The sequence below is a fragment of the Salvelinus alpinus genome, chromosome 10 (genome assembly GCF_045679555.1).
Source record: "Salvelinus alpinus chromosome 10, SLU_Salpinus.1, whole genome shotgun sequence".
Classification (NCBI taxonomy): Eukaryota; Metazoa; Chordata; class Actinopteri; order Salmoniformes; family Salmonidae; genus Salvelinus; species Salvelinus alpinus.
The window spans coordinates 11,338,029-11,352,779 of NC_092095.1; the positions used below are offsets into that span (position 1 = coordinate 11,338,029).

At 42.9% G+C, this 14,751-nt stretch overlaps 1 protein-coding gene across 2 annotated transcripts in view; it reads left to right on the forward strand.

Annotated features, from left to right (window-relative positions):
- Positions 1–2,566: 2,566 nt before the first annotated feature.
- The window catches only part of LOC139531499 (netrin-G1-like), a 273,240-nt gene continuing 261,055 nt past the window's right edge, over positions 2,567–14,751 (forward strand). Inside the window, exon 1 of one of the 2 annotated variants that reach the window (XM_071327993.1) lies at positions 2,567–2,702. The gene's annotated coding sequence lies outside the window, so the exon portion shown is untranslated. Of the gene's footprint in view, positions 2,703–5,312; positions 6,296–14,751 lie in introns of those variants that run through there. The other variant, XM_071327992.1, reaches the window with a different exon arrangement.

Here is a 14,751-nt window from a genome sequence, read left to right on the forward strand (position 1 = left end):
CATGAATGGCAGTCTGTGTCGATTGCAGTGCCGGCTATCGAACCTCCACATAGATTTGAAGACGCATGGTTGTGCTGAACGGGGGAGAGTAGACATACATGCTATGGAAGCTTTTCAATCACAAGAGGAAGGGGCCAGTGGATCACAATTGGTTTTTGCAATCCGTTCTACCACGATTCATTTGAGGTCTCATTTAAGTACCATTTTTACCCCTCTGTCTGTGTGATATTTTATAGGTAATTGTTTAGTGACTGTTAGATAGAACAACCTTTGTCGATTGAGAGGTTATTGTTAGGGGTAGATAGTTATAGACGATAAAAACAGTAAGGTCCTTAAATGTATAGACTATAACTACAGTAAGGGCTTTGAGTTATTGACTATAACTACAGTAAGGACCTTGAGTTATAGACTATAACTACAGTAAGGGTTTGTTATAGACTATAACTACATTATGGGCCTTGAGTTATAGACTATAACTACAGTAAGGACCTTGAGTTATAGACTATAACTACAGCAAGGACCTTGATTTATAGACTAAAACTACAGTAAGGACCTTGAGTTATAGACTATAACTACAGTAAGGACCTTGAGTTATAGACTATAACTACAGTAAGGGATTTGATTTATAGACTACAACTACAGTAATGGCTTTGAGTTATAGACTATAACAACAGTAAGGGTTTGAGGTATAGACTATAACTACAGTAAGGACCTTGATTTATAGACTATAACTACAGTAAGGACCTTGAGTTATAGACTATAACTACAGTAAGGACCTTGAGTTATAGACTATAACTACATTATGGGCCTTGATTTATAGACTATAACTACAGTAAGGACCTTGAGTTATAGACTATAACTACAGTAAGGACCTTGAGTTATAGACTATAACTACAGCAAGGACCTTGATTTATAGACTATAACTACAGTAAGGACCTTGAGTTATAGACTATAATGACAGCAAGGACCTTGATTTACAGACTATAAGTACAGTAAGGGATTTGAGTTATAGACTATAACTACAGTAAGGACCTTGAGTTATAGACTATAACTACAGTAAGGGATTTGAGTTATAGACTATAACTACAGTAAGGACCTTGAGTTATAGACTATAACTACAGTAAGGGATTTGAGTTATAAACTATAACTACAGTAAGGGTTTGAGTTATAGACTATAACTACAGTAAGGGATTTGAGTTATAGACTATAACTACAGTAAGGGTTTGCATTATAGACTAGAACAACAGTAAGGACCTTGATTTATAGACTATAACTACAGTAAGGACCTTGAATTATAGACTATAACTACAGTAAGGGCTTTGAGTTATAGACTATAACTACAGTAAGGGTTTTGAGTTATAGACTATAACTACAGTAAGGGCTTTGAGTTATAGACTATAACTACAGTAAGGTACTTGATCTGGTTACCTAGTTATGTATACTGACCCTGAGGCATTGTTTTAAATAGACTTAAGTTCTTCCTTCTATTCTTCAGAGTAAGTGTTGATACAACGGGAACATTTCTACTCGGTTAAAGATATTCAGTGGATACCATCTGTATTCAAATGTACTATAAAGCTGTTCTGCCATTGGTGTAGCTAAGTGGGCATAAAATAGGCATTACGGGAAAAGAGAATTGCATGAAACGGCCTGTGTTATTCCATTGCTGGTTATTGTGAAGGCATGACGCATGTTCCTATTAGATTGATTGCTTTTGCCCCTCCGAGTCACTTGTGGAACTGTCCACGGTGCTGACATGAGCGCCGCTGCAAATTTAAAGTGTAAGGAACTGTCCACGGTGCTGATGTGAGTGGCCAGTTGACGCAATCTACATAGCGCTACAGTTTGTCTGGTCTTTTTCTCTTGAAGTGAACGTGTAATGCATTTTGAGCAGAGCACATAACACTGTAACACAATTTTAATAATTGTTCTCCATTTTAGGATTGGGATGATGCTTAATTTGAATGTTTTATCAATTCACATGCTGACTCAAAAATAGCCCATGTGGCAGTCTTCCATCTATGTTTGCTAAAAGGGGCTCTGACGGGCTCAGATGCAATGTTATCATGATTCCACAACCGTTCTATGATTGTCACCTGTTAGAGATTTTCCACTGGTCAATCTGTGTTCTCTAATGTTATCTTTTGACATGAGATGATTTACAAAACTTAGTTGCGACATTTTACTTACTATATGACTATACAGGCGCAAAAAAATATATACTCTTAACAAATGCGTTGATATTGATTAAACACGATGGTTCCACTATTGTTTTTAATGCTTGAACTGTGTGTCTCGTTAGACATGATAATTCACTACATGTCAGTATACTGTAGCACTACATGAGTGTCGGTATTATAACCGCTCCGTCTGCAAGCCGATAGTCTCTATAGCCTTTGCATTTTTTTTTTCGACCAACGAGTTTTTCAGACAAGGATTAGGTAGAATCCAAAGTAGTACTTCCCTTTACCCTTGCGTGATATCGCATGTGTCTGTCTAGGTGTTTCACTAACTGAAGTGACATCCGCGCCTTCACTCACCCCATTCCGGGGAAGCCATGGAGTGAACCAGTCGTTTCGGAGCGAGTCTCTGCTCTCCGCGTGAACAACAATGTCCCGGTTTAAAAACAATAAATACATCGGTGTGTTACATGATCTTCACTATTCTTTGCAAAGTTACGAAATGAAGCTTTGAGAGAAAAGGTAAGTTCTACCTACCTGTTTTTGGTATGTTGGAGGGATGATCGCGTCTTTATAAGACACCTTTTGATAGTGTGCCTTCTGACAGCTGACAGGAAAAGTTTATAATTGTCTATGATAAAAGCAGATCATAGATAATCAATTGTCTTACATAGTGCTTCGGCAATAAATAGGCCATGAAAGTACACTGGATTCAGCATTTCTAAATTGCTTCTCTTTACCGTTGATTTATTTGTATGTTCGCCGCATCGTGTAAAACTTGCCAAAGTGCTGTTGCACACTTTCTGTTCGGGAATATCTGACAGATGATTGAGTCAATATGCCTCACTGTAGGGCTCACTGTCCAATACACACATACACGCACACATACACGCATACATGCATACTGACGCCACACACACACACACACACACACACACACACACACACACACACACACACACACACACACACACACACACACACACACACACACACACACACACACACACACACGCACACACACACACACACATATACACACACACACACACACACACACACACACACACACACACACACACACACACACACACACACACACACACACACACACACCCACACACACACACACACACACACACACACACACCACATAGACCTAAGCTGTTGCGACGGTCTATTTATCCAGTTTCCTAGTCACTTTACCCCTACCTATATGTACATAGCTACCTCAATTACCTCGTACCCCTCCTGCACATCGACTCGGTACTGGTACTTACTCGTTATTTTTATTCGTTATTCACTGTGTATTTATTCCTCATGTCATTATTTATATTTTGTGTTTTATCTTATCTTTAAATCTGCATTGTTGGAAAAGGACCCATGAGTAAGGATTTCACTGTTGGTCTACACCTGTTGTTTTACGAAGCACGTGACAAATATAATGTGATTTGACCAGAGGTCTGATGGATGCATGGCACTGCTCATACAGTGCTGAGCTGTGGGTGGGTCGTATAGGCCTAATGAATTCAGACCTCTATAAGTAAACGCTATAGGGACTGCTTTCCTTTGCTACACAATGGAGAACATTCAAAATAGCTTTTAAATCCAGTACTAGGCTTAATATGTGTCCCGGAAACCGGTCCTAAGTGGCAAATCAGGTGCAGGGTCATTAATAAATATTCAGTGTTCTCCTATTCTCCATCTGTGCTGTTTATGGTTTCATTCTCTCCCCGGATCGTCGCCGCTGGAGGATTTACTGTCAGAATGGATAGCATTTTAATATCATCTGCGCCCTCCCCAAGGCTAATATCATGACCGTGTGAGAGATTGCTGCGGACTCAACCCCCTGTAGAAATCAAATGTTTCCACTTTTGCCAGTGTCGGGTAAATTGCAGTGGAAAGTCAGCGAACAGACTGAGTCTAACACAAGGTGTTATGACGTTGCTAAACTGTCGGCAACTCTACTGACTCATCAAGGCGGACGACGGTGTGTGTGTGTGTGTGTGTGTGTGTGTGTGTGTGTGTGTGTGTGTGTGTGTGTGTGTGTGTGTGTGTGTGTGTGTGTGTGTGTGTGTGTGTGTGTGTGTGTGTGTGTGTGTGTGTGTGTGTGTGTGTGTGCGCATGTTGTAATTTGAGCGCGTAATTCGTAATGTGGCCTATGGGGTGAAGTGCCTGCTTTTAACAGATCTCTATAGCCTACTCATCTTGTCTTAATTTAACAGACCTCTACTCATCTTGTCTTAATTTAACAGACCTCTACTCATCTTGTCTTAATTTAACAGACCTCTACTCATCTTGTCTTAATTTAACAGACCTCTACTCATCTTGTCTTAATTTAACAGACCTCTACTCATCTTGTCTTAATTTAACAGACCTCTACTCATCTTGTCTTAATTTAACAGACCTCTACTCCTCCTCTTAACTGAACAGACCTCTACTCATCTTGTCTTAACTGAACAGACCTCTACTCATCTTGTCTTAATTTAACAGACCTCTACTCATCTTGTCTTAATTTAACAGACCTCTACTCATCTTGTCTTAATTTAACAGACCTCTACTCCTCCTCTTAACTGAACAGACCTCTACTCATCTTGTCTTAATTTAACAGACCTCTACTCATCTTGTCTTAATTTAACAGACCTCTACTCATCTTGTCTTAATTTAACAGACCTCTACTCATCTTGTCTTAATTTAACAGACCTCTATAGCCTACTCCACTTATCAAACCATTCATTTAACCCGGGTAGATATAGGGGCTCACGAGCACCATATTTAGGCATGGTATAGGCCTATGTGTTTAAAAATTTGATTTCGTTATTTCCTGCATCTCCAAGTCAATCACAAACATCACCACAATGTCCAATGCGCCTATTACGCGAGAAATGTTTACCTAACATTTAAATAGTTAGGCTATATCATTAAACCAAACCAACTGAATTTAAGAGAGTTAAAAAATATATATTAACAAAATAGTTAAAAAACGAACAAAAATATATGAATCATAATTACAATTATCAAAATAAATTGCACCCTTTAGGACCCTGCAGAACGCACAAGTATTGAGGTAGAGGTAAGGGTTGCAATCACTAGCTCGCATTTGGAAGAGATTGCTTATCTAATATAGATCGCTCTGCTCTGTCCTTGTTAAAGTGGTGGCAGGTATAGGAAACCACGGTTCACAGTGATCTCTCATTTGTCCTCCAAGTTTAGCTACATCAACCCCATTGAGTCTCAGACTGGTCCTAAAAGAGGGCTCGCTGCTGGGGGGGGGAAATATTGAGTTCTAGAAGAATATTTAGGCTGAGTGAGCGGTTTCATCTGATGGACTCGAAGTGCGTTATCTCCTTCCCGCAATCTCCACTGAGCAGTTTGCAGCGATGCGCTGTGATGTGTAATGCGCGAGGGATGCGTGACGCGGGCACATTGGAGGATATTCTCGGCAGCGCTGTGATTCATGTCCCCTTTTATTGCCTGTAGTACATAGCGAGAGAGAGGGGGGGGGTAGAGTCAGATATCCGCTCACCGGAGTCAAACGTATTGACTGTGGATCTAAGAAATGATACAGATAAAAGGGACATTTTATGAAAGACAACGGAGCGGTCTCCAAAGTTTTTCCTAGTGGAATTGTCCTAGTGGAATTCCTAGTGGAATTGTGTGTCTCCTGCAGACACGGTTCTAATACCGATAATGGAATGGCACATGGCGGAATGATGACTAGCTGGACATAGCCCAGTGTCAAAATACTCACCTTTTTTTTCTGTGATTGTGCTGATCTAAGACCCCACTAACAGCGATCAGTCAATTTGTATTTAAGTGGGAGAAAATCTCTTCTGATCCCGTTTCTCTTCGCCAAAGAGATGTTCCACTTTGCACAGCGATTCCAGGAAGATTTACGTGTGCGCGGGGGGACGACCATTCAATCGCTGCCTCAAGCTCCATTCAGCTTCTTTTCAGTCTTTGGTCATCAATTTTTAGCATCCCGTTTATGCCAAACTCGTCACAGTAAGATTAACACGCGCATTTGAAAGGAGTTCCCGTGGTCAGTGTTGAACTTGTTGAACACTTACAAAGACTGGACTGTGCACCGTGAATTGAGGGCAAACCTACAAAATGTAAGTATGCATATGAGGGGACATGAGAGAAAGCTAAGTCTATTTTGCATTGTACAATTAAAGTTGAAGTCGTTCAAATTGTTGTCTTCGTTAAAACATTGTATGCTGTGTGAAGGTAGCAGAAATACTCATGTTTCAATACTTCTTGGAATTGTAGCTTTAAGTTTTGTTGGCAAACCACCTACAACTTTGGAATAATTTGCCATGGCAGACAATGCAGTAGCCTATACGAATGAAGTTGAACGCGTCCATGCTCATTTAATGACCTCCATGTAATGAGAACATGAATTACTGGACTCGGGTGCACTGTTGGCAAAGATTAGGCGAATAGCGATTTGTTGAAGCGCCCCCTTGTGGAATCAATTCAGTATTAATACATCATAAACGTATAGCCTACCAGATTATATATCATTCAATGTTATGAAATGCCGCTGAAAAGATACTATTCATTCTTATGTCCTATTCAGCCCTGTCCTATCCATACGCCTGCTGTATTTTAATCCCGAGACGTGCGTGTGCGGGTAGTGGGGTACCAAAATAGAAAGGTTTTTAAAAGATACGACAATCTATCCTGCATCCTTTTTAAAGGGTTGATAGTGTGCTTGTATTGACTGTCGTACTGATACGCATAGCGATATGTTTGAGTGGTTGTTGTATTCAGAACACCTTTCTGTCCTCGCTTTACTTGTGCTTTTCAAATCCAGGTTTATCCTCTGACTTGGCTTTGATTAGATGTGGTTAAAAAGTAATGGTGATGAGAAGATGCAGGCTAAGAGTCAGGAGTATGTATATTATACAGTTGAGATTGGTTCACATTATTGCATTATACTCCATATAATATATTTTATGGCATACTAGTTAATTTCCGTTTGATGTTATAATGGGCTTACCTACATGGTTTCTTTGTTAATATGTTTTGGTTTGTAGTTATTGTTATTAGTAGTAGTAAATCATTGTATGTAATTTAATTTTACATAACTTTTAAAACAAGTGCTGCAATGTTCACATGTGGACTTTCAGAGTTATTCCTTTTATTCATTGTAAGGTTTATATATAATATGCCTTCGGAAAGTATTCAGACCCCTTGACTTTTTACACATTTTGTTACGTTAAAGCCTTATTCTAAAATGTATTGATAAACAAAATAATCACAGCAATCTACCCACAATACCCCATAATGACAAACCAAAAACCGTTTTTTAGAAATTTTAGACAATATATTAAAATTTTAAAACAGAAATACATTATTTACATAAGCATTCAAACCCTTTGCTATGAGACTCGAAATTGAGCTCAGGTGCATCCTATTTACATTGATCATCATTGAGATGTTTCTACAACTTGAAGGACACCTGTGGTAAATTATTATGTTTGGACATGATTTGGAAAGGCACACACCTGACAATATAAGGTCCCACAGTTGATAGTGCATGTCAGAGAAAAAACCAAGCAATGAGGTCGAAAGAATTGTCTGTAGATCTCAGAAACAGGATTGTGCCGAGTCACAGATCTGGGGAAGGGTACCAAAACAGAAACATTGAAGGTCCCCAAGAACACAGTGGCCACCATTCTTAAATGGAAGAAGTTTGGAACCATCTTCCTAGAGCTGGCCGCCCAGCCAAACTGAGCAATCGGGGGAGAATGGCCTTGGTCAGGGAGGTGACCAAGAACCTGATGGTCACTCTGACAGAGCTCTAGATTTCCTCTGTGGAGGTGGGAGAATCTTCAAGAAAGACAACCATCTCTGCAGGACTCCACCAATCAGGCCTTTGTGGTAGATTAGCCAGACGCAAGCCCCTCCTCTGTAAAAGGCACATGACAGCCCACTTGGAGTTTGCCAAAAGGCACCTAAGGATTCTCAGACCATGAGAAACAAGATTCTCTGGTCTGATGAAACCAAGATTGAACTCTTTGGCCTGAATGCCAAACCTGGCACCATCCCTACTGTGAAGCATGGTGGTGGTAGCTTTATGCTGTGTGGATGTTTTTTATTGGCAGGGACTGGGAGATTAGTCAGGATCGAGGCAAAAATGAAAGAAGCAAAGTACAGAGAGTTCTTTGATGAAAACCTGTTCCAGAGCCTCAGACTGGGGCAAAGCTTCACCTTCCAACAGGACAATGACCCTAAGCAAACAGCCAAGATAATGCAGGAGTGGCTTCAGGACAGGTCTCTGAATGTCCTTGATTGGCCCAGCCAGAACCCGGATTTTAACACGGTCTAACATCTATGGAGAGACCTGAAAATAGCTGTGCAGCAACGCTCACCATCCAACCTGACAGAGCTTTTCGAGGATCTGCAGAGAAGAATGGAGAAACTCCCCAAATACAGGTGTGACAAGCTTGTAGCATCATACCCAAGAGGACTCCAAAGCTGCTTCAACAAAGTGTTGAGTAAATGGTCTGAATACCTATGTAAATGTTATGTTTCAGTTTTCTAGTTTTAACAAATTAGCAAATATTGGGTAGAGTTATGAGAAAAAAAACTAAGAATTTAATACATTTTTGAATAAGGCTGTAACCTACCAAAATGTGGAAAAGTCAAGGGGTCTGAATACTTTCCGAATGCTTTGTGTATGTATGTGTGTCTGTGTATATATATATACCTGACAATGAATTATTCACCTTACAATTAATATTAAATAATATTATGTTCACCCTTAGATTATGATGTTGATCAAATTTGGTAAGAGCGATAGTCCTGTTTCAGTCCCACTCATAGCTTTGTCATGTTGTCAGTAGTAACACTTGCTACTGTATTTACCTTACTATTTAGCTGTGGATGCTTTAATTTAAACATTGCTTGTTGATGGATTTTGATAAAGCTAATTATAACAGTATCAGCCATTATACACACATATTACGATTATAACACATGTTGTCTATTTCCAGTGGGTTACCTTGCTGGGTCTATCCTAAGAGCTGGAGATGGACCTGTGGAGTAGCCAGGCATGGCTACCATATTATCCTTGCTGGGTCTATCCTAAGAGCTGGAGGTGGACCTGTGGAGTAGCCAGGCATGGCTACCATATTATCCTTGCTGGGCCTTTCCTATGGGCTGGAGGTGGACCTGTGGAGTAGCCAGGCATGGCTACCATATTATCCTTGCTGGGCCTATCCTAAGAGCTGGAGGTGGACCTGTGGAGTAGCCAGGCATGCCACTGTGAAAGTTCAATAATATGGTAGCAGAGCCTTTCAGGAATAGTGTCTTTAATAATGCATAAGGTGTTCCTATGTCGCTATGAAGTGTGCTTGGTGAAGAAGGGAGGGAGGAAGGAAGGGAGGGAGGGACGGGAGAATGTGAGAGAGTGAGAGGTAAGGAGGAAGAGGAGAATGTGAGGGAGGGAGGGAGGGGGTCAAGGAGTGCTAGTGACGGTGTAGACCGCTCTTTTGCTGCAGTATGCTTCTATATGTGGTGCTGCAGTAACAGACCCCCCCGAGCTCCAAACACACATAGCTCCACACAGACGGCTTCTCAAGAGTCACCCTGTCAAAAGTGCCACTCTCTCACACACAAAGTGCATGTGGCATTTTCCCTAGCTTGTAAGAGGGAGGACGGAGGAAGGAAGGAGAGTGTGAAAGGGGAGGGAGTACGAGAAAGAGTGGGGGGGGGGAGAGAGAGAGAGAGAGAGAGAGAGAGAGAGAGAGAGAGAGAGAGAGAGAGAGAGAGAGAGAGAGAGAGAGAGAGAGAGAGAGACAGAAAGAAAGAGCTGTAGGGGCAAGTCAAGCACGTTTTGGCAGCTGAGCTGAGGGATTGTCTTGCCTTCAGAGGTCCGGGACCTGTCTGGCTACAACAATCAGATTGTATTAGAGGGGGAAGGGATGGCTGTCATGTTCCACCGATGTTCTGGGGAGCCAGGAGCCAAGACCAAACCCTCCGCTTTGATTTCTCCCTGCTCTCCTCCCTGACAGACAGCCATGTTGAATCACTGGAACAGTTGTTATAGCTTCATCCATTAGCTAGTCTACACCACGTAATTATTAAAGAAAGATCATACACCTTTATGCAGATTGGCAGCAAAGACGCGCTGAAGACAGAGGGGAGGGAGTGTGGGGATCGGCTGGTGTTGTGGTGATGGCGTGCCACAGTATGTGCTAGGTCCGTCACACATTCTGGAACATTGAACGTTTGGCTGTCATGTTTGCAGGGGCGTTCTCCGGTTGTCTGCCACATGTTTATTTATGAGGACTGTCATATTGGCAGTTTGTTAACAGGGAAGATTTAGCGATTCTGGGAAAGGAAGGCAGGCCCAGGAATCTAAGGAGAAAGAAAAGGCTCCCGGTGATGCTGGCCAAGCTTTCTGTCTCTCTGTTTCTGTGTCTCTCACTCCCCTTCTCTCTCTTTTTTTCTCACACTCTCACTCCCTCTCTCTCTCCACATCTCTGTCTGTCTTTCTCCCACGTAAGCCATGCACATCACTGGCTTTGTTTAGCGAGACACGTATAGGGAGACAGAGGGAGATGAGGAACATCTGAGAAGGCAAAAAGAAAAGGTGAAAAGTGAGGAGGATGGGCAAGATGGTAGGGAGGCAGTGATGTAGGATGAAGAGGACATGGAGGGAGATGAAGACGTTGGGTATTCATACACATGTGTCATTTAGAAGCTACTGCTGTAGTTGTAACCACTGCCGGGCCAAGCATGCATGTCTTTCCCTAACTGACTTTTAAACACTCAGCCGTGCTCGAGTTGCCCCAGGGACGACATGGAAGCGGATGCAAGGGGGTGTTTCACAGCTTGAGAGATAGAGAGAGATTGAGAGAGAAAAAGAGAGAGAGACAGAGCTCTCTAGCAGGTCATAAGGACCCTGTAAAACATTTATGGGTTTAAATATAAAACCAACCTCAGCATCATTGGTAGGATCCTACGTCCCAAAAATACACTCCAGTCTATGTATGCCACATCAGCCAGTGAGCCAGGAGCCCAGTACTGTTCACCTAGGTTACCTTAGAGCAGGAATCACTGAAAATACAAGTCATTTATTACAGGGTTTCACAAACTCAGTCCTGGGGCCCCACCTGTGTGCACCCTGGGGGGGGGGGGGGGGGGGGGGGGGGGTGCAGGACTGAGTTTGGGAAACCCTGATTTAGTGTACTGTAGAAGAGTCTGTATAAGGGAATCTATTCCTATTCCATGTGAAATAGTTCAGTAAATATGATGTTTATTTTACAGTTTTGTTTGTGTGCATTGCTTCATTATCAATAAATGGTACGGGTTATTTACCATTTTAACATGTCATCTATTCAGGACCTATTTTATCACACAACTAAGGACATATTCATCTTTGAACATATATTGTATTTATCGAAATACAGTTCACTTCTTAAATGTCTTTCACATCCTGTTAAAACCCATTTCCCCAGTGTGGTTCAATGTTTTAAAGACACATGGACTAGTACAGTGAAATGCCTTTCTCTCCAAAACCAACAATGCACCAATCAGGAACAATGTAGTACCAGAAATAACAAGGTAGAACAAAAACACACAAAAAATACACATAAGAAATAAGAACACCAGAAGGAAGTAAGCTATATACAGGGACAGTCCCAGGGTCAGTAGCTATATACAGGGACTGTTCCAGGGTCAGTAGCTATATACAGGGTCAGTAGTTATATACAGGGTCAGTAGCTATATACAGGGTCAGTAGCTATATACAGGGTCAGTAGCTATATACAGGGTCAGTTCCAGGGTCAGTAGCTAATTAGAGGGTCAGTCCCAGGTTCAGTAGCTATATACAGGGTCAGTTCCAGGGTCAGTAGCTATATACAGGGACAGTTCCAGGGTCAGTAGCTATATACAGGGTCAGTTCCAGGGTCAGTAGTTATATACAGGGACAGTTCCAGGGTCAGTAGCTATATACAGGGACAGTTCCAGGGTCAGTAGCTATATACAGGGACAGTTCCAGGGTCAGTAGCTATATACAGGGTCAGTTCCAGGGTCAGTAGTTATATACAGGGTCAGTTCCAGGGTCAGTAGCTATATACAGGGTCAGTTCCATGGTCAGTAGCTATTTACAGGGTCTGTTTCAATACCACATTTTCAATGTGCAGGAATATTGGAGTGTCCCACATTATCCTTTGATCGATGGGAGGAAGAAGTCGACAACCTGCCCCAAATAGCCCAGGTCTCAATTAAAATGCACAGTACGCTCCTCTCCTCTGCCGGTGACACTGGGTTTAAGTTGGGAATAATGAGAGGAAGGACCATTGTCTGAATTGTAAAGAGCGATAATGACCTCTGATCTATCTCTGTCCCCTCTCCCCTTATCTAGCTTGGTATATATGTCCCCTCTCTCCTTATCTAGACTGGTATATCTGTCCCCTCTTTCCTTATCTAGCCTGGTATATCTGTCCCCTCTTTCCTTATCTAGCCTGGTATATCTGTCCCCTCTCTCCTTATCTAGCCTGGTATATCTGTCCCCTCTTTCCTTATCTAGCCTGGTATATCTGTCCCCTCTTTCCTTATCTAGACTGGTATATCTGTCCCCTCTTTCCTTATCTAGCCTGGTATATCTGTCCCCTCTTTCCTTATCTAGCTTGGTATATCTGTCCCCTCTCTCCTTATCTAGACTGGTATATCTGTCCCCTCTTTCCTTATCTAGCCTGGTATATCTGTCCCCTCTTTTCTTATCTAGCCTGGTATATCTGTCCCCTCTCCACTTATCTAGCCTGGTATATCTGTCCCCTCTCCCCTTATCTAGCCTGGTATATCTGTCCCCTCTCCCCTTATAGAGCCTGGTATATCTGTCCCCTCTCCCCTTATCTAGCCTTGTATATCTGTCCCCTCTCTCCTTATCTAGCCTGGTATATCTGGCCCCTCTCCCCTTATCTAGCCTGGTATATCTGTCCCCTCTCTCCTTATCTAGCCTGGTATATCTGTCCCCTCTCCCCTTATCTAGCCTGGTATCTCTGTCCCCTCTCCCCTTATCTAGCCTGGTATATCTGTCCCCGCTCTCCTTATCTAGCCTGGTATATCTGTCCCCTCTCTCCTTATCTAGCCTGGAATATCTGTCCCCTCTCCACATATCTAGCCCGGTATATCTGCCCCCTTTCCCCTTATCTAGCCTGGTATATCTGTCCCCTCTTCATTTATCTAGCCTGGTATATCTGTCCCTTCTCCACTTATCTAGCCATGTATATCTGTCCCCTCTCCCCTTATCTAGCCTGGTATATCTGCCCCCTCTCTCCTTATCTAGCTTGGTATATCTGTCCCCTCTCCCCTTATAGAGCCTGGTATATCTGTCCCCTCTCTCCTTATCTAGCCCGGTATATATGTCCCCTCTCCCCTTATAGAGCCTGGTATATCCGTCCCCTTTCCCCTTGTGTCTCTGTCCACTCTCCCCTTATCTAGCCTGGTATATGTGTCCCCCCTCTCCTTATCTAGCCTGGTATATCTGTCCCCTCTCTCCTTATCTAGCCTGGTATATCTGTCCCCTCTCCCCTTATCTAGCCTGGTATCTCTGTCCCCTCTCTCCTCATCTAGCCTGGTATATCTGTCCCCTCTCCCCGTATCTAGCCTGGTATATCTGTCCCCTCTCCCCTTATCTATCCTGGTATATCTGTCCCCTCTCCCCTTATAGAGCCTGGTATATCTGTCCCCTCTCCCCTTATCTATCCTGGTATATCTGTCCCCTCTCCCCTTATAGAGCCTGGTATCTCTGACCCCTCATCTAACCTGGTATATCTGTCCCCTCTCCCCTTATAGAGCCTTGTGTCTCTGTCCACTCCCCCCTTATCTATCCTGGTATATCTGTCCCCTCTCCACTTATCTAGCCTGGTATATCTGTCCCCTCTCCCCTTATCTAGCCTGGTGTATCTGTCCCCTCTCCCCTTATATAGCCTGGTATATCTGTCCCCTCTCCCCTTATCTAGCCTGGTATATCTGTCCCCTCTCTCCTTATCTAGCTTGGTATATCTGGCCCCTCTCCCCTTATCTAGCTTGGTATATCTGTCCGCGTTCCCCTTGTGTCTCTGTCCCCTCTCCCCTTATCTAGCCTGGTATATGTGTCCCCCCTCTCCTTATTTAGCCTGGTATCTAGGTCCCCTCTCCCCTTATCTAGCCTGGTATATCTGTCCCCTCTCCCCTTATCTAGCCTGGTATATCTGTCCCCTCTCCCCTTATCTAGCCTGGTATATCTGTCCCCTCTCTCCTTATCTAGCCTGGTATATCTGTCCCCTCTCTCCCTATCTAGCCGGGTATATGTGTCCCCTCTCCCCTTATCTAGCCTGGTATATCTGTCTCCTCTCTCCTTATCTAGCCTGGTATATCTGTCCCCTCTCCCCTTATCTAGCCTGGTATATCTGTCCCCTCTCCACTTATCTAGCCTGGTATATCTGTCCCCTCTCCCCTTATCTAGCCTGGTGTATCTGTCCCCTCTCCCCTTATAGAGCCTGGTATATCTGTCCCCTCTCCCCTTATCTAGCCTGGTATATCTGTCCCCTCTCTCCTTATCTAGCTTGGT